This window comes from Equus przewalskii, chromosome 8 (genome assembly GCF_037783145.1).
Source record: "Equus przewalskii isolate Varuska chromosome 8, EquPr2, whole genome shotgun sequence".
NCBI lineage: Eukaryota > Metazoa > Chordata > Mammalia > Perissodactyla > Equidae > Equus > Equus przewalskii.
The window spans coordinates 26078071-26104745 of record NC_091838.1 but is presented as its reverse complement, the minus strand read 5'-3'; the positions used below and the strand labels follow the sequence as shown (position 1 = coordinate 26104745).

Genomic DNA, 26675 nt, shown 5'->3' with positions numbered 1-26675 from the left:
CAGGACTAATGCTTCATAGAGCTCTGAGCTGCTTAAAAAATGAGTGTAAATAATTGAAAATCCTTGGCATTTATTTATACTGTGTGAAAAAATAAATCGAGATAGCAGAAAACACATACATATGCACACATACACACACACGTGCACACAAACACTTTAATGAGATCTTCTATTTCAGGGTCTAAAGAGCATCTGGCTCATTTGGGGACATATATATAATCTTAAGAACACGGAGAGCCTAAAGCCCAAGAGAACACGATGCAGTGGAAAGCATATTCAGCATTATTCGAAACGCATTTTATTGCAAAACAGTAAAGATTTATGACTGAGTCATGAGGATTAGCAGTAGAGTTTTTTCACTTTCTTTAACAAATCATATTAATAACAGCTTTATAAAACATCGGCAAGGCACAGTATAATTTTTGAGTCACATAATAAATAGCGACTAGAAACATTACTAAGCCAATTAAAATTTACATTCAGAATTCCCTAGTAAATTTACGTATAATTATTTTAGAGGTCTGTGAAGGTTTCCATCTTGCTGACCTGAATTTAATTACTGTTTAATGTGTTTTCTGCACATATGTTTAAAAAGTTTTTAAGTTTTACATAGATTATTAATCAATATGTCATATTCTCCCAGTCTAGTTGAAAGACGCGTGAAATTAAGGAGAACTAACAAAGAGTAAAAGTTTGTTGTGCATTCTTTCACATCCTGAATTTAACAGAGTGTAAATATTGCCCATTTAGAAATCCATTCTTCAAGGATAATTTCTCTGAGCATAAATAAAAGACATTCGTAATGTTATCAAGACAAAGATAGGCAGTCAGCAGCAAGGTAATTAATTAAATGTCCATTATGGAAAGCAGATTTTCTGACAGAATGTAATGGAAGAAATATTCCAGGATTTATAACAAGTATTCTGACTTCACAATTTACAATATTATTTCCTTTTTCATGAATTTTAAGAATATGGGTGGAATTCTTCTGGAATTCTCAGAGCCCTGTGGTTGGTGAGGTCTGAGCAAGCAAGTTTTTCAAAGCCAGGTTTCCCTGCACAGTCTGCCTCACTGAGCTCTGTATACACCATCTGCAGACTCTTTTGCCCCTAAGTCCATTTGCTCCTTTTAGAGGAGCATATAAGGGATTTATAGGAGCATGGTATAAATCTTAGGCAACGTTCCTTCAACAATTCAAAATTCAGATAAGAATATCTCTTACAGTGAGGGTCAAATTATAAAGCCTGGAATTCCTGGTAAAAATATGCTAAGCCCCTACACCTAAATATCCCAAGGGCAAGTTACCTCTTCCACAACTTTTCTCCCAGCCTCTCTCTGACCATAACTTTTCCCAACTAGCATCTGCTAAGGGAGTTTCCTCCCTGGGAAAGAGTGTCTGAGAAGCAAGTATTGGGTGAGCCCCCTGAGTCCAGTTTAGGGATGGTTTTCATGGGCCTTCAGTTGCCCAGATGTGTGCTCCTCGTTCCAGAGCCCCTCAGATAGAGTTCTTCCTCTACACTCCGCTCTCTGACCTTTCAGAAGCAGGGCCAACTCTACAGGGTTAGTCAACTGAGTATGTACTGTCTCTTGGCAGCTATTGGGCTGGCTCTCTGTCTGGAACTGTCTCCCTTTATCCCCTTAAGACAACTGACATTTCATCTTCAAAGAAAAATTCACATCTTTGAGTTTCCACAACAAGGAAACACCACTGGAAGTCTAAATATTTCCAGACTTACAAGTCTGATGGACACAGGGAATAACTCACGCATTAAAAGAACAATTTGCCAGGCTTCCCATTTAACAAAGGGTCCAAGCACCATGTGGTTCACTTTTCCCCAAATTTCCATTAATATCTTGAGACAATATACGGAAAAAAACCTTAAAAACTTATATCCACATTGCAAGCTAAGAATGACAGAAAATGATATGCCAAAGAGTCTAGGCAAATTTTTACTAACTATCTCATTAATAGGGTTCAACTGAGAAAAAGAATCATGGGTCACCCCACACTCGAACCAGTACAGTGTGGTTCAGAAGAAGGAATTAGTAAACATTTTGATTTCTGCTACCTCATTTATTTTAAACTTCCATCCTTACTAGCCATCAGAGACAGAAACTGCCAGTTAAAAATACAGCCTGCCTCCTAGAAGGGGAAGAAAAAACACTATAGGCCAGAAAAAAGTCCTCACAGAAATGCATACTAAGGGATCTTGTCTTTTAGGTTCCTACCTGGACCAAAAACAACTACTGTCTAAGCAATGAAAACGCAGCAGGTAAAAGAGAATAACACAAATTTCACTTCTCGCCTTAGTCTAAAAGAATGGTACTAAATAAATATTGTATCAGTCAAAACTCTTTCTGTTGGAAACGACAGAAACCTAAATCACCTTAAGCCCAAGAGGGAAGTCTACTGGCTCAGATCTCCACCCTGCAGAAAGGGCAGGGGTGAAGCTGGTGTCAGGGGCAACTACATCCCAGTCTCTCTCCTTCCTCCCTCCCTCCACCCTTCCTCCCTTCCTTCCTCCACCACCCTTCTTTCCTCTCTTTCTTCCCCTTTTCCTTCCTGTCTCCTTTTCTGCCAACCTTCTGCCCTCTATCTCTTCTTTCATTTTCCTTTCTGCACGTCGGTTTTATTCCTTCCAAGTGCAGTCAGACATCCTCCACACAGGAGGGGAACAAGGCTTCCAGCAGCCCTGTACTCGCACTATAATGGCTCTAACAGCAGAAAGAAAAGGTGTCTTCTCTGCTAGCTCCATTTTAATCTTGAGAAGAATAAAGGCTTGTTTTGGGTTACATGCCCATCTCCGTGGCAGGGGAAAGGGTGATATGATCAGCACAGCCTAGATCACATATCCTTGTCTCCACAGTTGGAGTAGGAGGAAAGGAAGGGGCAGATGCTTTAGAAGAGATGGTGAAAATATAATGCATGTGTTTACTGCAAATGCCTGAAAGCATCAAAACTGTTGCTAGGTCAGTATTAACCTTCTCTGCAGGTATAGATTTTTTTACAACTTTATTTTGGTATAATTGAAGCACATGAAATTTCACATATAAAAATGTACAATTCGATCAGTTTTGACATACGTATACACCCTTGAAATCATCACCACCATCAAGATAATGAACATTTCTATTACCTACAGAAGTTTCCTCATGCTTCTTTGCAACTTATCCTTCTCTACACACCCTTACCTAAACAACCACTGACTTGCTTGCTGTTACTATAGATTAGTTGGCATGTTCTAGAATTTTGTATAAACAGAATCATGCTGTGAAAGCTCTTTTTGGCCTGAATTCTTTTACTCAAGATAAGGTGTTTGAGAATCATCAGTGTTATTGTGTACATCAGTAGGTTGTTCCCTTTTATTGCTGAGTTGTATTCCATTGTACGGATATACCATAATTTTTTAATCCATTCAACTGTTGATAAATATTTGGGGGTTTTCAATTTGAGGCTATTAGAAATAGAGTTGTTATGAATATTTGTGCACAAGCCTTTGTGGGAACACATTTTTTGTTTTTCTTGGGTAATTACATAAAAGTTGAATGGCTGGTTCATGTGGTTGGTGTATGTTTAACTTTTTAAGAAACTTACAAATTGTTTCCAAAGTGGTTGCACCATTTCGCTTTCCCATGAGCAGTGTATGAGCATTCAAGTTGCTCCACATCCTCGCCATTTTCTAAGATTAGTCTGCTCAAGTTTAGCTATTTTTTTGGGTGTGCAGTGATATTTCATTTTTGTTTTAAATTGCACTTACCTCATGATTAACGCATTGAGCATCTTTTAATGTGTGTATTGTGCATATTTGGAGTATACACTTAAATCCTGTTTAATTAGATTGTTTAATTGAATTGCTATTAGTTGTAAGAGTTATGTGTCCTGCTTACAAGTTATCTGTGTAATATACATGTTGTAAATATTTTCTCCCAGTCTGTGGCTTGTTCAAGTAAAATGAAAAAATAAACAAATTTGGTGTCACAGAGATCCTAAAACCCTTGGAATTTCCTGAGTGATAGGAGTGTCTTTTATTATTGATAACAAGCTCCTTTCAATCCCACCTGAGTTTATGCTAATGAGGTGACTTGAGTTAGGGCCCCTAGATAGTCTCAGGATGGGGCTGTTTCCCAGAAAGACCAAGAGGATTGGACCTTTCAGCCCATCTACCTGACAGGAAGGGATCACCTGGAGATTGAGTTCTATAAAAACTCTCGAACAAGGAAATATGGAAAGCTTTTCAATTGGTAAATACATCCATGTGCTGGGAGCTTGGCACACCCCACCGCCACAGGGACAGAAGCTCCTGCACTTGAGATCCTTCCAGCCACACCTTATGCACCTCTTAATCTGACTGTTCATTTGTGTCCTTTATAAGAAACTGGCTAATGTAAATAAAACGTTTTCCTGAGTTCTATAAATCACTCTAGCAAGTTATCAAACCTTAGGAGGGTAGTGGGAAGCCCTGACTCATAGCCATATGGTGAAAAGTTTAGGAGGCCCGAGACTTCCAGCTGGCATCTGAAGTGGGGGACAGTCTTGTGGGACTGAGCACTTAAGCTGTAGGGTCTGTGCTAATTCTGAGTAGTTAGTGTGAGAATTGAACTGAATTGTTCAACACTCAGTTTAGTGTCTGGAGAATCAGAGAATTGGTTGTTGGTGTTGAAAACCATCGCAAACCTTTTCATTTTTGATATAGTTCAATTTATCAATTTTTTTTTTGTCTTTCATACTTTTGATGATCTATCTAAGAAGTTTTTGCCTAAACTAAGGTCTCAAAGATTTTTTCCCCATGTTTTTCCCTAGAAATTTTATAGTTCTAGATTTTTTATTTAGCTCTATGATCCAGTTTGAGTTACTTTTTGTTTATGATGTAGAGTTGAGGTTCTTCTTTTTTTTTCATGTAAATATCCAGTTGATCCACCACCATTCGTTAAAAAGACTTATCTTTTCCGCATTGAATTTAAATTGGCACTTTTGCCAAAAATCAATTGACACATATGTGTGGGTTTATTCACAGAACATAGGAGTAATAAGAAGTATCCCAATGAATCTCCTACATCCCAGACACACTCTGTATTCTGTTCCCTTGAGCTGTATGTTAACCTTTTCACTAATACAAAAATTTTTTGATGAATCTAAAGTAAGCCTTTAAGTCAAGTAGGGTAAGCCCTACTTATGAGAGATTGATCATCATTTTCAATATTGTTTCATCTATCATAGGTCTATTGCATTTTAATATATACTTTAGAATCAACCTTTAAAATTTGCACACAAAAAGACAAATGGAATAAGCATTGGGATTGTGTCAGATCTATAGACCAATTTGGGGAAACACATTTTTACAATACTGAGACTTCCAATCCACGAACATGGTATATATCACTCCATTTATTTATTTTGGTCATTAATTCCTCTCTGCCGTGTTTTGTAGCTTACAGTGTAAAAGTCTTAAATCTCTTTTGTTAGGTCTATTTCAGTGTATCTGTATCAATCAGAGTTCAATCAGAGAAGCAGAGCCATTGTATAGACAGTCATGCATCACTTAACGACAGGGATATGTAGTAAGAAATGCATTGTTAGGCAATTTTGTCATTGTGCGCACACCATAGAGTATACTGACACAAACCTAGACAGTATAGCCTACTACACACCTGAGCTATATGGCACTAATCTAAGGGGACCACAGTCATATATGTGGTCCGTCATTGACCGAAACATCATTATGCAGAACACGACTGCATATGAATTTCTAACAGGAATTTGATCTAATGCAATGGTGGGAATCTCTAAGGTTGTTGTCTTTGTGTTTAACACTGGAGCCTGAAAACACAGGGCAGGTAATCCTGAATGGAAGGTAGGTGTAAAGTGAGGAAGAACAAAGACAAGCTGGAATCCGTGAGTACAAACTGGAACTTATGAGTATGAGCTGCCTGAAACCCACAAGGACATACTGGACCCCTTCAGTGAGTCAGTTCTCATTGCAGTCACTGTGATGAAATGCATGTCCTGTAGTAGAAGCTGACACCCTGAATCATGAAGATAAATATACACCTGGTTCAGCAGTAGGAGCTGAAGGAGAATTCAAGGGCAAGTAAAGCAGTTGCAGGCCTAGGTGTTGCCCCATGCCAATGAGATGAGCAGGCATATGAGCAACAACGTGAGTGAGCTATAAAAGATGTCTGCCCCAACCTCACAAGCAAATATTCAAAGTGGCTGCTTCTTTTCTTCTGCATCCCAAATCTTGCATGGAAATCTCTCTTGCGACCTACTTAAACTGGAAATATACAGGGAAGGGAATTCTGGGAAACAGTTTATCCTAGATAAGTTGACACATTATAAAACCATACCAGTTCACTCCTTGTCAACTTGTCACTCAAGCACATCTCTTTAAACCATATTTAATTTTCAAATAGAAATAATAACAAAGTCACATTTCCACCAAACATGAGGGATACAACAAAAAAGCAGAGTAACTCTTTCCCCAAAAATGGAAGCAAAGACCCTTTTTGTCTTAGGTTGATGTTCATTCTTCTTCCAGATGATTCGCATTCTCTTAATTTGATAGCTTGTAACTTAAACATGAGATATAAATTAAACTGCTGTTAACACATTTTACGTTAGATAGGAGGATATTGGGAAGAGGGAAGAGAACAAAATATTGGTTAATACAAATATTCATATCAAAGTAAGGAATAAATGCTCTTAACTATTACAATATTTAGTTCTCTAAATCGTCACGTCATAGATGGTATTTATAACTAAATTCTTCCATTATCCTTTCAAAATTCCCTTTGCCTTCAGGAAGTGCCCCAGCTGGTGGTGATTGGGGACTCTTGGGCGACCCAAACCTTCATTCCTGAGTGGTCTGGTCATTAGCAGTCCTGCCTGAATTGGGTTTTTGTAGCTTCCATTGACTTTAATCTCAGGACATGAAAGTACTAAGAAGGGCCCCAGGGGATCTCCTACATTCCAAAAATACTGCTCCTTACCCCGACTGTTGAGTAGCAACCCAATTGTTCCTTAATGTTCATGATCAATCATCCCAGCCAATATAGTAATCACCTTCTCTGTCTCGTGGTTCACCGGCTAGAGGATCCCAAAGTGGCCAGGTGATGGTCTCAACATCCAGTTTAATGGAATTATTGCTGTTTTCCACGGTGTAAGCATTCCTCCCTTTGGAATTAAGACCTCCAGACAAGCAGAGTCTAAAGTTGCAGAAACAAGGGCACAAAGTATTTGCATTGATTAATAAGAGTTAGAGGAAGACATTTCCAATCCCTCATTCCTGGGTATGGGAGAAACACCTGATTTAGAGTATATACTGCATCCTGGAGGAAATTTTCCCAGCTCTCCAAGGTTGCTGCCACCTAACTGATCCTATGAGTCTTCAAAAGGCCACTCTACCAATTGCTTCAGCATGGTGAAGAACATGGTAAGATTATGAATTCCATGAGCCTGGGCCCACTGCCACACTGTATTTGCTATGAAGTGAGTTACCTGATTGGAAGCAATGACATATGGAATACCACCATGGTGGATAAGGCATTCTATAAATCCATGAATGGTAGTTTTGACAGAGGCATTGTGGGCAAGGAAGGCAAATCCATATTCAGACTAATTGTCTATCGAAGTGAGAACAAAGCACTGCCCCTTCCATGATGGAAGTAGGCCAGAGTAATCAACCTGCCACCAGGCAACTGGCTAATCACTCTGGGGAATGGTGCCATAGCTGGTACTCAGTGTTAGTCTCTGCTACAGGTTGGGCACTGAGTAGTGGCTGTAATCAGGTCGGCCTTTGCGAGGGGAATTCCGTGCTGCTGAGCCCACGCATAGCTTCCATCCCTGCCACCACAGCCATTTTGTTCATGTGCCCATTAGGCAATGAGAAGAGAGGCTGGGCATGAAGTGGACTGGTACCCACAGAACAGGTCATGCTCTCCACTTGATTATTAAAATCCTTCTCTGCTGAGATCACCCTTTAGCAAGCATTAACATGGAACACAAACGATTCACATTCTTTGCCCATTCTGTTGGGTGTTTCCACTTCTTCCTTCTCCCGATGGCTGGCATTTGCACTATCCTGAGAGCGAGAGCCTCCTTAAATTTGTGCACTAGGTACCTCACTTGTCTCACCCTAGTCCCAGCCCAGGTTTCTACCTTCAAGTTACTGAAAGACCAAGAAAATTCTATTTTAGAACTTCTACTATCTAAGTTTTTAGAAATCAAGGAAAATGGGAAAGATGCCAGAAGCCTGAAGAGGAATAACTAGTGACCAATCCTGCCCAGATATTTCAGAAACCATTCATTCATACATCCCTTTACATCATATCTACGGCGTGCCAGGCTTGGCAGTTTGGACTTATTGCCCAAGATAGTGGGGACTCATTGAAAAGATTTAAGCTTATGGGAAAAGACTGATGTCATCAGATTTACAGTACGCATAGAAGTTTCTCTCATTGCGATGTGGACTATGGAACACAGGGGGAAGGGACTGGAAACAGGAGGACACAAGTTCTTCCTCAGTGAGCTTAAAAGAAGTTGTGGTCAGTTCCTCTCAAGCTAGACTAGACTAGGGGCAGCGTAGGGGTATTACAGGAGTGGGAGCAAAAGAGAAGTTTCAAAGATGAGATAATACTTACAGAGTCTTAGAAAAATATGTAGATAACTAAGAGATAATTAAAAAAAAGAAGAGAAGGCACATTGTAGGTAAAGAGCGACCTGGTGATAGAGATCTAGTTTAAGAATTATCAGAATATGTACAATGACTGAAGCCACTAGTGGTTAATATGGCCAAGTACAAGATAATCTTGGGGAACATCAGCCCCTAGGGAAGAAATAACATTGTTCATCAAACGTTGGGAAATTCTAATGCAGACAGTGGGACCCACATACATAAATGAGTACTAACTGTTCTTTTTCGTAGTTGTAGTCCTCAGGCAATTACTTCATTTAACCTCTCTCAGGTCCACGTTCCTCTTAGGCACACACTTTAAAGCTTGCTTAGAGAACTATGCAAAATCCTATTCCATGCCCTCTTGTCCTAGTTGCTCACAAATGGCAGTTATCATTATTACAATTATTAATAACAGTAACTTGAAGAATGGTGTAGTTATGTAAATTTGTGGACCCCTCCCTGAAACTGATAATTAAAGGATGTTGTCCTGAAATAAGATTTTTGAATTGATTCTCTCTTTGAGTTTTTCTCGATTAGGTCCTATTCAAAATATTAGTAATAGCTTTAGTGAGAAATAGAATACAGTTTTATTAAAGACACGGATGACATCAAGCTCAGAGAAAAAGTATGTTTCATAGCAAATTAGGATTCAAACAGGAAGCAAAAAATGTTTGCAAGTTAGACTATTAGGTATAATGAACAGATTAAAACAGAGAGAGAATAAACCTACATTACTTTTCTTTCTGTTCTTCAAACACACTGAGTTAATTCTTGCATTACGGCCTCTGCACTAGTTATTTCCTTGCCAGCAATGTTTCACTCACTTGGCTGGCTCCATTGTGTCATTTAGAGCTCAGCTCAAAGATCACCTTTTTTGTAATGGCTTCCTTGAGCATCTCATCTTAAACAGAACCATCCTCCTACCTGACGGCAAGTTACAGTATCACACTACATCATTGCCTTTACTGTATTTATCGAAGTCTAACAGGTTTTTATTTTATGAAGCTCAATCGGAATATGGCAGGTGTTTCCCTTTGCCTAGTGCATATGTCCCTGACAAGATTCTTTGATGGCATTCACAAATCCAAGGCCCGGTATACACTGTTATCTGGACTCTTCACATCTAGACTCCACTTAGACTCAGAGTGTGCCCTGCAAGCCCCATATTCCACTTCCTTCCTCCTTCTTTTCAGGGAGTTTGCATCTCCAAGCTAGAAAAAGAGCCATTGGTGAAAGTGGGGAGAACAAATAGAAAGGCCATTGTCTGTTCTCTGAATGGGGCAGACTCTTGTTTTCTGTTTTGGTTGGCAGGAAGTGAGGGAGAAATTGCTGGATTCCAACCTTGATTCTTGCCAGTAGCTTTGCTTCATTTCATCTGACCAAATAGCTTCAGGCTAGCAACCGCAATTCTTAATTCAACTCCACCGATTTTTTCTTTAATACTTTATGTAAAATTGTCTCAGAAAGTTGACATGTTTATATATATTTAAAGTATAATTTAATAAACAAATCTTGAATGTAAACTTGTTGAATTAGCACAAAATGAATCCCCATGTAGCCACCATCCATTAAAAAAACATCAAATTACTGGCACTTCTTAAGCACCCCTTGTGCTGCCACCCAATTACTAACACCACCCTGTGCCCCCAAAGCAACTTTTTCCATCCTGACTTCTAAAGCCATAGATTAGTTTTGCCTTTTTAAAAACATTATATGAGTGGAATCATGGTACACATTCTTTCATATCTGGCTTCTTCTATTTAATGATGTGTTTGTGAGTTTCATCCTTGTGGTTGCATATCACAGTAGCTAACTCGTTTTCATGCAATATAGTATTCCATTGTATGAATATACTATCAATGATTTATCCATCCTGCTGTTGAAGGACATTGGTTTTTGCCAGGGTTTGGGTCTTGCAAATAGTGCTCCTCTGAACATTCTTGTGCATGTCTTCTGGTTTACATATGCATGCATTTCTTTTGGCCATATATCTAGAAGTAGAACTGCTGGGTCTTAGAGTATGGGTATGGTTTACTTTGACAGACATTGACACAGTGCTTGTACAAACTTCCACTCCTACCAGCTATGAATCAGAGTTCCAGTTATTCCACAACCTGTCAGTTTTTTGTTTTTAATTTTACCCATTCTGGCAGTTGTGTGGTGGTAATTTATTGTGGTTTTAATTTGCATTTCTGTGATTATTAATAAGGCTGAACACATGGTTTTCTATGCTCACTGGTCATTTGGATATCCTCTTTTGTGAATCCTGTTCAAGTCTTTTGCTCATTTTTCTTTGTCTGTGAGCTCTTTACATATTTTGCGTAGGAGCCTTTTGTCAGTCATATTTTTGCAAATGTCTTCTCCTACTCTGTGGTGTTCCCTTTGATGAACAGAACTTCTTAATTTTAATGTAGTCCATTTTATTAATCTTATTTTAAGTGTTAATTACTGTAGCTTTATAACAAGTCTTGGTATTTAGTAATAAAATTCCTCCAACTTTGTTCTTATTTTTCAAGATAATCTTGAATAAAATTGTTGAAATGTTGTTTTCTTTATGCATTTTTTTATCCAATAGATTACCAGTTACTAAAAGGCAGGATCATGATTTTTTACTAGGAAAATCATCTACAAATTTTGAAATTTTCACATCTATGTGACAAAATCTCTCTTCCTCTGTTCTTTTCTGTTAACTAGATTAAAGTCTTTGCTGACCCCAAAATGGGATCAATAGCATTTCTGTTACACTTTGGTCTGTAATCAATCACATCTGGGCAACTGGGAGAGTTTCAATTCACTTAGCAGACATATAACCCTGTTTTAACATTAGAGAACCATATGGCCCTCTGCTTTTAATAGATGGTCTTAATTACCTAGAACTAATAGTCTTCTAACTTAGTCTTCTACAGCTACAAGACTCAAAAGAATTTTGACATATTTTGCTTCTCAAGTCCACTAAGTTCTTCCTGATAGCAAAAGAGAATATTTTCATTTCTAACTGATGTCATTTTTGCATACTTAGACCTTTACAGAAATTCAGAACAACGGATCAGCCTGTGGTCTGCCCCACCACCCAAACTCACATAAACTTTAAGAGTATTCTCTCCTCTCAGTTCTCCAATGACCCATTTCCAATTCCCTTAAAAAGCATCTTTGCTATCTTTAAAATGTGATGATAAAAACTAAACACAGAAAGTAAGAAATTAACATTTTTTTCAAATATACCTTTCCAGTATCATATTGATTTTCTGAAACAAAAGGTCTCAAAACTATCTCATAGTCAGCTTGTGCTCAGCTGAACGAGGTGGGCCCTCATTAACGAAACAGCAGTTTCCAAAGGTGCTCTCATCCTTAGAATGTTTAAGCGAAAGCTGCCTGACCATCTGCCCACTTTGGGTATGAGATTGGACTAGATATTGTCTAAGATCGGAGGCTAAGAGTATTTTCCTTTCAGCATTTCCTTAGCCTGCATTACATTACATTTTCTATTGTCAGTCTGTATCATTAAGGGTTATCATTTTTCCTCATTCTATATCACTCCACCTAAATATGCAATCCAACTTCAATCCCATTGGCTCTACTCCAAAAAGACAACCCAAATTCATTAAAAGTTCTTCTGTCTTCCTTATTGCTACCTTGGTACAAGCCACCTCCATTTGCTTCCCTAGACCACGTGAAATTTCCAAACTGACTTCCCAGCTTCCATTGTTCTCTCTCTTCTCCCATTTGTGACATCTCAGCTCCTGATCTTGTAGTCACATAAAGCAGATTATACACTTTCCAGGGTTTCTCATCACATGCAGAATACAATGTAAATTCCTCACCATGGCCATGCCTCTTCTCCAGCCTCACCTTCTCCTGCCCCTGCTTGCTCACTAAACTCCGGTTAGACTCATCTTTTTTCTCGAACACACCTAGCTCATTCCTGCCTTAGGACGTTTGCCATAGCTATGCCCTCTGCCTGGAGTGCACTTTTCCCTCATCTGTGCATGGCTGGTTCCTTCTGCTTCCTTAGGTAGCTCAAATGCCATCTCCCCAGTGCGACCTTTCTGACCAGGTGATCTAACTTAACTCCACACTTCCATAGTCATCTGCTTTCCATAGCACCATCCTGTTTAAAACAAACAAATTCATCCTCATCTGAGATTATCTTACACATCTATCATTATTTGACTACTTTTGCTCTCCTGCCATGAGAAAACAGTAGCTCCATTAGCACAAGAATCTTGCGTGTTTGTTTGCTATTGTATCACCATACACAGAGAAACTTTGCAATGTATGCTGGCTGAATGAATGAGTGAATTAATAAATAAATCAATGAATGAGGGAACTCTTTTTATGTTATGCCCATTCTTTCTGCATTTTCCTCTACTGTCTTCTTCCTAATTCTGATTTGCTATTGCGAAAATGACAATACACGTAATTCATGCTTTCAGCTTGTTGAGTACATAACTGCTAAGGTCTCATCTTGCTTTGTGAATTCTATGAGTCTATTTGCATACACTCATACAAACATTATCTTCAGCATATAAATGTTTTAGATTCTTTAATCGTTGATTGGTCACATTGTTGTCAATGACTGGAAGCCTTTGCCTCTCATTTGGTGAAGCACCAAAGATACTTCCAACTATTGCTGCAATCCAACTAAACTTACAGATACCTGGAATTTTTCTTACGTATAAAATATTATTCTCAGATTCTCTTTTAAGAGTTTTGAAGCTTTTCTTATCATTGCAGAGGAAAGAAATCCAAGTAAATTAGAAGGAACAGAAGCTGGAAATATGCAGGCATATTTGTGGCTTGAGTTATTCCACTACTTGTACATTATGTGGTTTACCTCAACGTGTGGAAAAATACAGTAAGTCCTCCATTGTATGGGGTGTAGTTACAGTATCGTGTAACTTAGATGGTTTATTCTTCCTTGCAAATATTTTGTGATAAACACACAGTATGCTGAAATCTTCTGAATAATTAATTTCTATTTGCTTAAAGGAGCATTTTTTTTTAATCTATAAAAGCTCTTTTTAAAAAGTGTGTTTCTGCTTGATCCTTACCTCTACTAAAAAAGTTCCAACTCCACAAATGTGGAAAAATGCCTTTAGGTTTATTGAAGTTATTTATTCATGGGAGTATATGGAATAAGGCAGATCTGTCCATCAGGAAAGACAGAATGGAAGAATTCCGAGTTATTACTACACCAGATTTGCTTACAACAGGAAATTTACAACTTTCCTACTGCAGATAGCATAATTTCTCTACTATTATTGGGGGGAGAGGGAAATTAATGTGTACAGTGCATCCAGAATTTATGCTCCACATATTACTTTCTTCAATATAAAATATTGTTGAAAAAAATAGTTCCCAGAAATCATCAAAATATTTGATTTAGCTTGCCACTTACAATAGCTTCATCATTTCACTAATAAAAAATCCCACTTCTTTTTGTATTTGGTCTTGAGGATTCAGAAGGTCTTAAAGATCTATTGCTTTATTTTTCTTTGGAATCATGAGAATTCTTGGGAACTTAATATTATTTTGCTATATCTGTAGTATTCTGATTCAGACATTCTCATCTGAATATAACATTAAGATGATTTAAAAAATAATGGACTAGAGACTGGCCAGGTGGCATAGTGGTTCATCAGCCCAAGGTTCAGAGGTTCAGATCCTGGGTGCAGACCTATACACCGCTCATCAAGCCATGCTGAGGTTACTCCCACATAGAAGAACTAGAAGGACCTACAATTAGGCTATACAACTATGTAATGGGGCTTTGGGGAGAAAAGAAAAAAGAGGAAGATTGGCAACAGATGTTAGCTCAGGGCCAATCTTCCTCAGGGGGGAAAAAACAGACTAAAACTTTTTCTTACTTGAAAATCTTATAGTTGTTTCCATGTATAATTTTAAAATATCTATTTTTATACAAAAATTTGTTGAATATTAAATTGTATAATTATGATTCATATTACTGTATGCTTCAACTAATCCTGTCTTTATTTGTACATTTAAAAGTCTTACTTGACCATTTAATCATGACTATCAACAGAGGTCAAAAATATTCAACAACAATATTCTATATTAAAGTCAGAGGTAAATGACCAATGACTGTTATGACCACATAGAATCTTTTGAAACACTGTTTAGAAGCAACCATCCAAATGGCTGGCATGCTATTTGCCATTCACTGATGACTCTTATTCTTGACATTTCTGAAATTATCTTGCTTTTTAAAATCTTTGCCTACCATAGATTCTTTAGAGCAGTTATCTTTTTTTTTCTAATTTATGCCTTATTTTATTTACAATTGTAATTTCTCTATCAGGAAAATCCCTCCCTCCTCTTTTTAATCTCCCTATTATATAAAGTCCCATTAAAACTTAATTTCCTCAAAACTTCCATAATCATCCTCCACCAGATTTCTCTATTCAGGATCTGTTAGGCACTTAATCGAAAATGACCTTGCATTATATTTATTTGACCTCGTTCATCTGTTCAATTTTTTCATAGGTATGTTCTGTTACTTAAAGAAATTGAAAATTACTCATGGCTAAAAATCACCTCTTATAATTTGCTTATGACTTCCCTCAGCCCTTCTGCATCATAGCACAAACGGACAATATACAATTTAGTGACTGGATCACTGGAAAATCTCTCATTATGACAGAACACAATTATTGACAGAATACTTCTCTACAAATTACTTAATTGCTTTATTTTAGTGTTACAATTAGGGCAGAAGATTGCAACCTACACGTACCAATCTATTCCTCATGCAATGGTTTGTTAAAATGCCTTTTAAAATACAGTAAACTCCTGCATTTAAATAGATTTTTCCATGTCTGAAATATTTTATCATTAAGAACAGCAAAGGCTTTCTCAATGAAATTATTAATACATGTACATATACAGAAATAGGCGGATAGCGAGATGCTAGCATACACATAGAAGCTTATGAACAATACGGTTATTTACTATTGTCAATAAGTCACAAAACATTTCGCAAAATGATTTACAGTACATTTACATTTATAACATTGGGTCTATTGTACCAGAGAGGAAATCAAAGTCTGTCTAGAGAAAAGCCAGAAAAATTCACAAAATAAAATTTTCTGGCACCAGGGTTGGAGTGTGCACTCGCCCAGGGGGCACCATCTGCAGCATGGCCCGTAGAGTTGGGCAAGGGAGGCTGCGTGGTTTTGTGTGGCAGCCCGGCAGAGACCAGAGGGTACAGAGAAGGATATTATAACAATTTAAACTTTAGTGCCACTCCTTAGTTAAGTAGTTTTGAAATTCTTAGGGATGTCTAGTCAATCTGTTATGACGGATGATGTTAAAATGCACAATGATACTTACCAGTCATTTAGTAGAGAAGAAAAATAAGGTGCAACAGTAAAAAGTAAATTATCTAAGATACATATAAATAAGACAGAATTAAGGGATAAAGCACAAAAGGTGATATGGACTAGCATCTAAAATTACTACTTAAACTTACATGTGTTATATGTCAACAATATCTCAATAAAGCTGGGAAAAAGAAAAAATGAATGTATAAAATTAAGTACTTTTCATAGTCTAAACTGTTTACAAATATACCATAAGCATTCAAAATGTGTATTGCTTATATGAGTCTTATGTCTCAAAATAGGAAAAGATTTTGTAGTGACATTTCATTCTCCAAAAAAACTATGATCCAGGAAAGTTCAAATTATTTTATGCTAAAGTAATAGCAGATTATGAGTTTTCATATTAAGTATACATTCTGGGCTATTTCTCAGTTATATAACAGTGTCTTTTAGACATGAAAGATACTCAAATTCAAATTTTGTTACCTAACATATCAAAGAAAAAAATGCTGTCTAACTTAAATCGTTTTTAGAAGTTGAGGCACAGGAAAACATACATAATATTTATTACAGTAATATTTTACTCTGCTAAATCCAAGTCAAGGAGTAGATTGTATGTAGTTATAGAAGATAACCTTTCTGAATTTATAAAGCTGTATGGAAAATGCAACTCATCTGGTGGGCTGTAGACTGATGGGAAAAAAGTAGGCATATTAGGTTCATTCCCACTTTAATTAGGCCAATTTAATTAACCAAGAATATAAAATATATGCTGTGTATATAACCACCTAGATGAAGCCACAGATACCCGTGTCATACAGGAAAGCATCTCTCAGGATTTTACAAGCTCAGTGATGTTTCTGCCCGTGCTCTGTTATACTTGGGGTTCACATCTCCACTCTGGAAGAAATAAAAATATGATTTAAGAAAATGTTATTAAAGAGACTGTCTTTTCTCAGGTGAACATTCTTGGCTCCGTTGTCAAATATTAGTTGAGCGTATATGCATGGGTTTATTTCTGGGTTCTCAATTCTGTTTCACTGGTCTATGTGTCTGTTTTTAAGCCAGTACCATATTGTTTTGATTACCATAGCTTTGTAATATAGTTTGAAAACAGGAAGTGTGATGTCTCCAGCTTTGTTCTTCTTTCTCAGAATTGCTTTGGGGTCAGAATTATTTGGAGTCTTTTGTGGCTCCAAGTGAATTTTAGGATGCTCACTGGAGAAAAGACAGCCTCTTCAATAAATGGTGGTAGGAAAATTCTTACTCACATGCAAAGGAATGAAACTAGACCCTTATCTTCTACCACTCACAAAAAATAACTTAAAACGGATTAAAGACTTAAATGCAAGACCTGAAACCATAAAACTCCTAGAAGAAAACATAGGGAAAAATTTCCTTGATGTTGGCCTTGGCAATGATTTTTTGGATATGATGCCTGAAACACAAACAACAAAAGCAAAATACACAAGTGGGACTACATCAAACTAAAACGCTTCTGCACAGCAGAAGAAACAATTAAAAAAATAAAAAGGCAACCTGTGGAATGGGAAAAAAAAATTTGCAAACTACATATCTGACAAGGAGTAAAAATCCAAAATATATAAGGAACTCATACAACTTAACAGCAAATAATCCAATTAAAAAATGGGAAAGGACTTCAATAAATATTCTTCCCCCCAAAAAAAGAAATTCAAACGGCCAACAGGTACATGAAAAGGTGCGCAGCATCACTAATCATCAGGAACATACAAATCAAACACAATGAGATACCGCTTCACAGCTATTAGAATGGCTATCATTAAAAAGACTTATCATCTCAGGTGCTGGTGAGGATATGGACAAGACAGAACCTTTGTGCACCGTTGGTAGAGATGTCAATTGGTACAGCCACTATGGAAAACAATATGGAAGTTCTTGGAAAAATTAAAAGTTTACATATACATGAATATTATTCATTCATAAAAAAGAGGGAAATCCTGCCTTTTGTGACAAGATCTAAGAGAGTAGATCTTAAGTCCTCATCACAAGAAAAAATTTTGTAACTATGTGAAGTGATGGATGTTAACTAAACGTAGTGTGACAATCATTTCACAACATAAATATATTAAATAATTATGTTGTACACCTTAAATTTATACAATGTCATATGTCAATTATATCTCAATAAAATCAGGAGGTTGGGAGAAAATATTAACAAGGCCACACACTCCTAGGGGAGAAAGTAGAGTGAGGTGTGAGGCACACCCAAAGGACATCTCTGCCTCCAGACTTCCAGTATCCTGAAAAGCCCCTTCTCCTGTGGTTCCCCCACCACCTCCACAGCGGCCCCCCACCCCGGTGATTCATATCTTGTTTGATACGAGAACTATCATCACATCTCTATTTTCTCAGATATAGCATTTGCGTTTAGAGAAAAATAACACCTTATTCAGAGAAGATTAACAAAAACACTTTTACTATTCATATTCTCAAAGAATGGCTTTATGCATCTTTTCAAATCCAGGAAAGAGTTAGATCTTCCTGCAGTCCCCCAGTCTCATTCTCTCCTGGATTCTGACGTGTATTGCCAGGTGGGAAAGATGCCCCGGTGGCTGCCGGGAGCTGCACGCATCTTAGGGGCTTCTCCAGGGTGACTGCATTCTCAGTGCTCAGCACTCTGTCGTGCAGGAAATGCTACAGTTTAGAGACTTTATACCAGTTCCCAGGGATGGGAAGTCAATGAACACAAAATGACATAATAATTATGAAATTATGCCACTATCACAGCATGAATTTACCTCAACATCTGATGAAATTTTGCTAAGTAGTGTGGGAAATTTCAAAAGGGGTTAGCTACATCCCTCCTTCTCATACAGCTTACCACCTAGGGAGATTAATGAGGAGCCACCCAAATACCATTAACTGAGCAGGACAATGTATCAGTTCATAGTGAGCTTTGAGTTCTGAGAGATATGCGATCTAATCAAATGTAACATTGAAAGACCCTCTGAGAGAGGCATGATTAAGACGTTTATGAAGAGTTTGGGAACCCAGCCAATCCAAAATTGATAAAGGTTATTATAATTTATGATTAGAAGAAAATTGTGCTAGTATTTAAATTTTCTACCTGCTACTTTGCATAAAACTTCCAACTAACTAAATAAGAAGTAGAGGCTGTCAGAGGAAGGCGTGCAGGTTGATAAACGCCATAATTACACACTGACATTTTTGTACCTTATGCTGAATGTGCGTGTGTATCCATACTTCTGTTCTATCAAAAACACCAAAATGGCAACATCTGCTGATGTTTTTACCCAGAAGATTTCAACATACCATGTTTCAGTCTTCCTGTACATTCTCCAGCAGAGTTAAGACAAAGCTTTTTGGATTTGGTGGCCTGGTGAGCTGGGGAGTAGAGACACTCTCTCTCACCCCATTCTGTCTTTTCCTAACCTGCCTCCTTCTGTTCCTCTACCTCATCCCTCTTCTATGACAAACTGACTAGGAATTTCAAATGTTGATGTTCTAAAAGGATATCTACTTAGAAGTCTTGGCTGCCGGTGGCCAAACTAGCAGAAAATTAAGGATACGTATAATTTGTGAGTAAATAAAATGAGTTCGAGCTCCTCAAAAAATTAAAAATACAACTACCTTACAATCCAGCAATTTCACTTCTGGGTATTTATCCAAAGAAAATGAAAACACTGTCTCGAAGAGATATATACACCCCCAAGTTCACTGCAGCATTATTTACAATAGCCAAGATATGGAAACAACCTAAGTGTACATCCATGGGTGAAGGATAAAGAAAATGTGGTATACATATATGAGGGAATATTATTCAGCAGTAAAAAAGAATGAAATCTTGCCATTTGCACAACATGGATGGACCTAAAGGGTATTATGCTAAGTGAAATAAGTCAGATAGAGAAAGACAAATACCATATGATCTCACTTATATGTGGAATCTAAACAACAAAAGAAAACCAAGCTCTTGCATGCAGAGAACAGACTGGTGGTTGCCAGAGGTAGAGGGGCGGGGGGGGGGGGGGCAAGTAGCAAAATGAGTGAATGGGGTCAAAAGGTACAAATTTCTAGTTATGAAATAAATAAGTCCTGGGGATGTAATGTACAGCATGGTGACTATGATTAATAATACTGTACTGCATATTTGAAAGTTGCTAAGAGAGGAAAAACAGTTCTCACCACAGGAAAAAAAAATTTGTAACTATGTATGGTGACGGATGTGAACCAGACTTACTGTGATGATTCAAAAAAAACAAGTTACAGTCGTTGAACTACTGCTCAAAAGATTGATTTTTACCAATTTGAGGAATGGAAGAACAATCATGGACGAGGTAATGAAGAATACGTTTGACTGGTGGTGTGATTATACACTGAACTGGGAAAGCCATTGTACTAAGTGCAGGTAAGATGTGAATAGATGGATGAGTGAAAACACTGAAAATGAGAGATTTGGTGACAGAATGAGTGAGGGAGGAATGTGTGGGTGAATGAGCTAAAATTCACATCTATACCAAAAGCATTGTGACATTTGTTACAATTTCCCAATAATTTGCAGGTGATTTCTACAGATGTCAGAAATACCATTGCTCATCCTTTAGATTAATACCAGGTGACTGAAAAATAGAATGCCTACATGAAATTCTGAATATATCTTTTGCAAACATGTAGAAACCATCACATACGCTTTAAAAAGAGTTCAGGAAAAAAACACGTTGAACCCTAAGACTCATGACTCTGTGTACCTACTTTAAACGTGAGTTAAATAGAGGAAAACGGTTATTACGCATCTACCATCTGTGGCTCAGAGACCTACTATTCCCTTACTGGTCCTTTTCTCCTTGTTCTCTCCTGCTTATTACCTATTTTGCTCATTAGCATCTCTACTACATAATGGTAGAAAGGAGGAGAGGAGTTCAAATTAGTTCATTTTTCTGGCTACTAATGAACTGGTTTAATATTTGATCAGGAAGAGGTTTGAATGAAATTAGAGATTTCAGTTATTCATGCCACCTCTGGTTTTTGATTCCAGGGAAAATGATAATTAGTGAGCTCTGCACAAAATAGATGGATTATATATTTCTATTAAGTAAGTAGCTTAACGTTCTAAGTTCACCTTGCCACAAATAGTTTAAAAATGCTCCACCTACTTGGTACATTATTTCACACTGTCTATGAGAACACAGACAGCGTATATATTAACCTCATATCCCACATACTATGCAAGCAAATTTTGACAGCTTAATCCTTTCGAAATAGTTGAAAATCTGGAAGTAAGTGAAAGTTCTGTGTGAAATAAAAATAAGAGCTCATGTATGTATTTCATAGAAGCAGACACAGCCTCTCAGCTCTGAAGCATAGATCAGTTTTATAGCTGAAAAGGACCAGAACAGTTTCAATTCCCTCTGCATAATTAACTTGTTATATGCAATATTTGGCAATCTAGAGTTCCTCAGGAAATTTTTTATGTGCTTGGTGTCAATAACAGAATAAGAGAATCAATTCAGTTCAGTTCAGTTCAAGTGAACAGACAGCTTCTGTGTGCCCTCCATGGTCTTGGCCTGGGGGGCAGTTTGCATTCTTCTTTGTAATTGATCAGTTCCCTTCACCGGCTCCACCTCCTGGGTGCCAATGACACCATCTTCTCCTTCACCTGTGCTCTTTATGGTAGAGTTTCCTGTGCCTGCTAAAATCTAGGTTGACTCACCTTCCCTTGTTTGTCCTTTCAGCTTCTCCAACACTTTTGTAAGTAGTTCCCTGTATTCAATTCCCTGTTTCCTGCCTGGAGCATGACTGATGATGCATGGGGGGATAGTAATCACGTCAGTTAATGACAGGTGGTGGTAATGGGCATTAGGGGCCTAGGAGATAGCTGAGTGGAGTTAGATACACCGTATGCTTTTTTGTTTGTTTGTTTTTAATTTCCAATCCATTGCAGTCTGTTATTTACATACATACTATACAATACCATATAATGTCCCAGGGATGTCAAAATGCTATAAAAGTTTCCAAACACAGGCTCCCACTTTCTAAACTCGTCTTGTCTGAGGGCAGTAACAAACAATTCAGAAACCACTGCTGGCTGCAGGCAGCACCTTGAGCAGCACTAGTCAAGCAGAGAGCTAGAGAAAAGAAAGTGCGCTGAAGATCAGAAAACGAGGCAGAAGTGACAGGTCAAAATTCTGAAGTCACTGACAAATCAGTGGTAGTTAGAGATGTAGAACCAGGAAAAACCCCATAGGAAGAGTGCATGGACAGAAATAGGCACAGGCTGTGGGCCGAACATCAGCGAGCACCATGATGTGGCCAAAAGCAAGCGGTCTGAGAGAATCCAGAAGTGAAGGTGGAGAACAGAGATGCCAGAGGAGGAGAGAAGCAGAGGCTCCATAGAATGCCATTAGGGTCCACTGAGGTGGGCACCTTGCCCTGAATGCCTTAAAGAGGCATTTAGTTCATGTGCTTTGCTGATTAAGGCAGGCTGCTATGGTCTGAATGTTTGTGTACCCCAAAACTTACACGTTGAACTCTTAGCTCCGCTAAGTTATTAGTAGGTGGGGCATTTGGAGGTGGGTAGTTCACGATGGTGGAGCCCTCATGAATGCTATTAGTGTTTTTACAGAAGAGGTGGCAGAGAGCTCCCTGCTCCCCTCCCCTTCTGTCATGTGATGACACAGTAAACAAATGTCCATCCATGAACCGGGAAGCGGGCTCTCACCAGACACTGAGTCTGCCGACATTTTGATTTTGGACTTCTCAGCCTCCAGAACTGTGAGAAAATAAATTTCTACTGTTTATAAGCCACTCAGCCTATGGTATTTTTGCTACAGCAACCTAAACGGACTAAGACACAGGCATATAAATGTTTCAGAAAGAATTCCATCAAAACAGTTAACTTAAAGGAGTTGGAGTAATTTACTGGAAAAACTCAATCACAGAGAACACTGCCCTCACTGATGATAGGCAAATATGTGAAGCATCAGTGCTACCTAATAGAAATTTCTGTGATGATAATGGAAATCTTTTGTACCTGCACTGTCTCACAGGGTAGCCATTAGCTACATGTGGCTATTGTGCACTTGAAAAGTGGCTAGTGTGACTGAGAAACTGAAGTCTTCATCCAATTTAATTTTAATTCATCTAAATGTCAATAGCCACACGTAGCTAGGGGCTATCTTATCGGATAGATGATTCATATGACTTATAGGCAAGTTGGGTTTAGAGTAAAAGATGCATAGTCTTTGGGGTCTGCCTTTAAATCCCCTAATTACCATCTCTGTGACCTTGTATGTGCTACTCGCCTTTCCTGGCCTCAGCTTCTTGTTCATAAAATGGGGGTCATAATATTTAGGTTTAGAGCCATTGTGATGACTAAAAACGAGGCATGTAAATTGCCTAACACAGACCAAGTATCCAGTAAACAATGGCTCTTACTAGTATTAAATGCTGTAGGTCAAAATTCATGAACGTAATTCAGTTGTTTTGATTCCTCTGATCATCAGCACGAACGTGTAATAAACTGTGAAGTATGCCATAAGAGAGAACCTCCAGAGGCTGCTGCCTCTGCTGCAGGAGGCTCTTCTCTAGTAACTGACAATGTTTTTCTAGTTGGTGATTCTCTTATCTCAGCCTTGCTGTGAGCTGTCCCTTTTCAGTGCGATTGCTTTTAGCAAATCCACCCCACTCTAAGTAGCATTCCTCACTGCTTTTTCTATAACCTGGGAAGAACCAAAGGCTGTTCAAGGGAAAAAACAAATCGAGCTTGTTCAATCGATAACTTTAATTTTACATACAATTCTAAGTCAATGGAGTCTGACCGGAGGGTTTCTCACGTCTTTTTCTGTGGAATTAAGAGCACAGATTCAGAGACCTTATTTACCTTAACCCTGGCTGATGGTCACAATCTCTTGGGGGAACATTTAAAAAATACACATGCCTTGCCCTCCTCCCCTCAACCTGGAGACACGACATTGTTAGGACCACTCCAGGCGATTTTGTTTCATGTTTTGAAAATTACTGATGTACACCATGTTCCCATGGTGGGTTCCAGACAGAAGGGGTTGTCTGAGCTCAGGTTAATTGAGAGATTGCTGTACCACTCTTGGGTAAGGAAATGGCACAGATGTCACACGGATCCAGCACATGGATGTGGGGAAACTGGAAATTTGACTGAAATTTTTCCTGGGGAGTCATAGCCAATCATTTGAACAAGTGTCACTCAGAGATAGGCCTGGATTCCAAAACTAATTTTTCTTTACTTTTCCTCCTAGGCTACCCTGTCATATACAAGCATACCTCCTTGTACCGTCCTTTCCTGGGGCTCATATCTATTGACGATATATTGTTATTTGGCTCATGGGCTTTTATACATGAAATTTCACTAGTTGTTGACACAGTGAGGTACATTCCCATCTGAAGAAAGACTAATGAAAACTCTGAACTGGTATCGTATTTTCCTATAAGAAATTGTTCCTGCAATCAGAGGCTCAGAGCAACGCCTTCACATCCATCTGGCTCACTCTCTCACTACCAACACTCCTACAGTCACAGACCTGTGAGTAATGGTTAAGCAACGTACTGATTAGTGTATGGATGCTTCTTAGGGTACTAGTCAAATACTGTTACATACTTTTAGAGACAAAAATCTCTGTGAAACAAAAGAATTCCAAGCATAGGCCAATGGCCCACTTCTCCTGAACAATATGCAACACAGTAAAATTCCAGCACAACAGACCAATTTCAACAGTCCCAGAAACTCTGTAGTAGGCCCTAAAATTTTCAGTCCAGAAAAGAGGAAATGTCCTATATCAGCAAATGCTGGAGATTATGTTATATTAGAAAAAATTGATGAGACAAAAAATTTACTGGGATTTCTGATTTAGATGTGTTATTGTTTTCTCTCTGGTTTTCTAACCACATCTTTTATTAATTTTTTGTTTTGAGGAGGGCAATATGAAAATATTAAATTACACTGGGCAATACTAACACCCTAAATGAGAATCTCAGTTCTATTAAAAGTTAGGTCTTCCTGCTAAGTGACCTCCTCGGCCCATACTTTATTATGAAGTAATTTAGGTGATAAAGAAGTTAGGACTCATTGGTTATGGTCTTGATTTTTAGAGCACAGATCATATGGGAATCTTTTATGGCTTTATAAGTATTTTGGAAAGAAACCTAACTCAAAATAGAATAAGCTAGAAAGACAATTCATTGGTGCATTTCTTCAGAAGTCCAGGGGTTTCAAGTGGTTTCAGAGATGGCTCTCTGGAGGGACTCATTAATGTCACGCGGACTCTTTCTGTCTGAATTGCTCAGTTGGCTTTCTCCTGCTTTGGCTTTATTCTCTAGTAGGCTAACTCCAGCTGCTGCAGGCTTACATGGCATGGTCTCAGACACTGCCCTATCAGGTCCGAAAAAGGAACCCCCTTTCCGTGATTACACCATGTGTGTTCCCCACCCACCCCTTCTGTGCCCAGGAGATGACATACTCTAACTGGCAGGCCTGAGTCACATGCCCCTGCAATGGCAAGGGAGCAATTCCCCAAAGGAAGAGGTTGGGACAAAAGAAGTTACAATAAAAATTTAAGAAAAAAAAATTGCCTACTTTGGAGCAAGAGAAGTTGGTTCCATTTGCTACGGGAATGATGAAAAATAACTTCATTCTACTGTTACATGACTTTTGGAGTTAATGGAGACCACAACATAATCTGTGATCACATGGAATGCAGTAGTATGCCAAAGGAAAGTTCCACTTAAAACCCAGCATCATGTCACTTTCTTAAAATGGTTCTCTTGTAAATAACCAAAAATTTATTATGGAAGTCTCAGTTTTATTTATTTGATAATTTCGGAACTAGAATGAAACAACAGTCAGGAGAAATATTTAAAGATGTAATTATGCTGTGAATTTGTATCTCATTCAAATTCAATCATTTTGATGAAGATGGGCTTCATCTTTTAGAATTCCCAGTAGCAAAAAATAAACCGGATGTGTTTAGTCTTCCTAAAACAACCAAATCTTCCAAAAACCAATCTAATTATTAAGCAAATAAACAAAAAGCATTACCAACTCATACATCATGAGATGAGTAAAGAAGCACCCCAAAAACGTTTACTTAATTTTGAAAAATGACCTGGCCCATGCTGCAGAGGCAGTACATTGTGCTTGAGGTTTTTTCTATATTCTTCACTCTTTGCTCTTTTTTTTTTTGAATCTTAAAAATGCCTTCACAAATTAAGTCTACAAATAATAAGATGGCCCATCTGAGTATACGAAAGTTAGTCAGCAGAATATGCTGTCTGGCATCAAGATCACCGGGATGGGTTGACTACGAGGTGGGGTTATCACCTTCAAGAAAGAGGCTCTAGGTCTCCAGCGCTGCGTGATCTGGTCCCGGGTTTCCTAGCAGTTGCGATCCAGCGGATTCTTCGCCCCGGTGAGAATGCGGGTGGGGGTGCCGGAGGGCTTTCGGGGGTAGGGGTGGGAGTGGGTGGAGGGGTTTGGAGGTGCGAGTGAGGGGGAGGGGTTTGGAGGTGGGAGTGAGGGGAGGGGCTGGAGATGGGGAGGGGGAAGGGCTGCCTGCGGGGGCCGGACAGGGTGGGGGTGGGGTGAGGGGGTGGGGGCGGGGTGGGGAGGGGGCGGGGCGGGCCGCTCTGGGGG

The 26675-nt window shown here is 38.5% G+C and overlaps 1 protein-coding gene and 1 long non-coding RNA gene across 4 annotated transcripts in view; one reads left to right on the top strand and one right to left on the bottom strand.

The window, feature by feature from the left end:
* Positions 1-3735: 3735 nt before the first annotated feature.
* LOC139085053 (uncharacterized) lies at positions 3736-26598 on the bottom strand. 2 transcript variants are annotated; one of them, XR_011543051.1, is made up of 3 exons: positions 26364-26598; positions 7061-7203; positions 3736-6594 (listed from the first exon to the last, which is right to left on the bottom strand). It is a non-coding gene; the product is annotated as an uncharacterized lncRNA (long non-coding RNA). The 2 variants fall into 2 exon arrangements; XR_011543052.1 differs by lacking the exon at positions 26364-26598 and having other exon boundaries at positions 6381-6597.
* Positions 25975-26675, top strand: part of FAM110B (family with sequence similarity 110 member B) — a 152823-nt gene continuing 152122 nt past the window's right edge. The window contains exon 1 of one of the 2 annotated variants that reach the window (XM_070630550.1): positions 25975-26451. The gene's annotated coding sequence lies outside the window, so the exon portion shown is untranslated. The remainder of the gene's footprint in view (positions 26452-26675) is intronic. The other variant, XM_070630556.1, reaches the window with a different exon arrangement.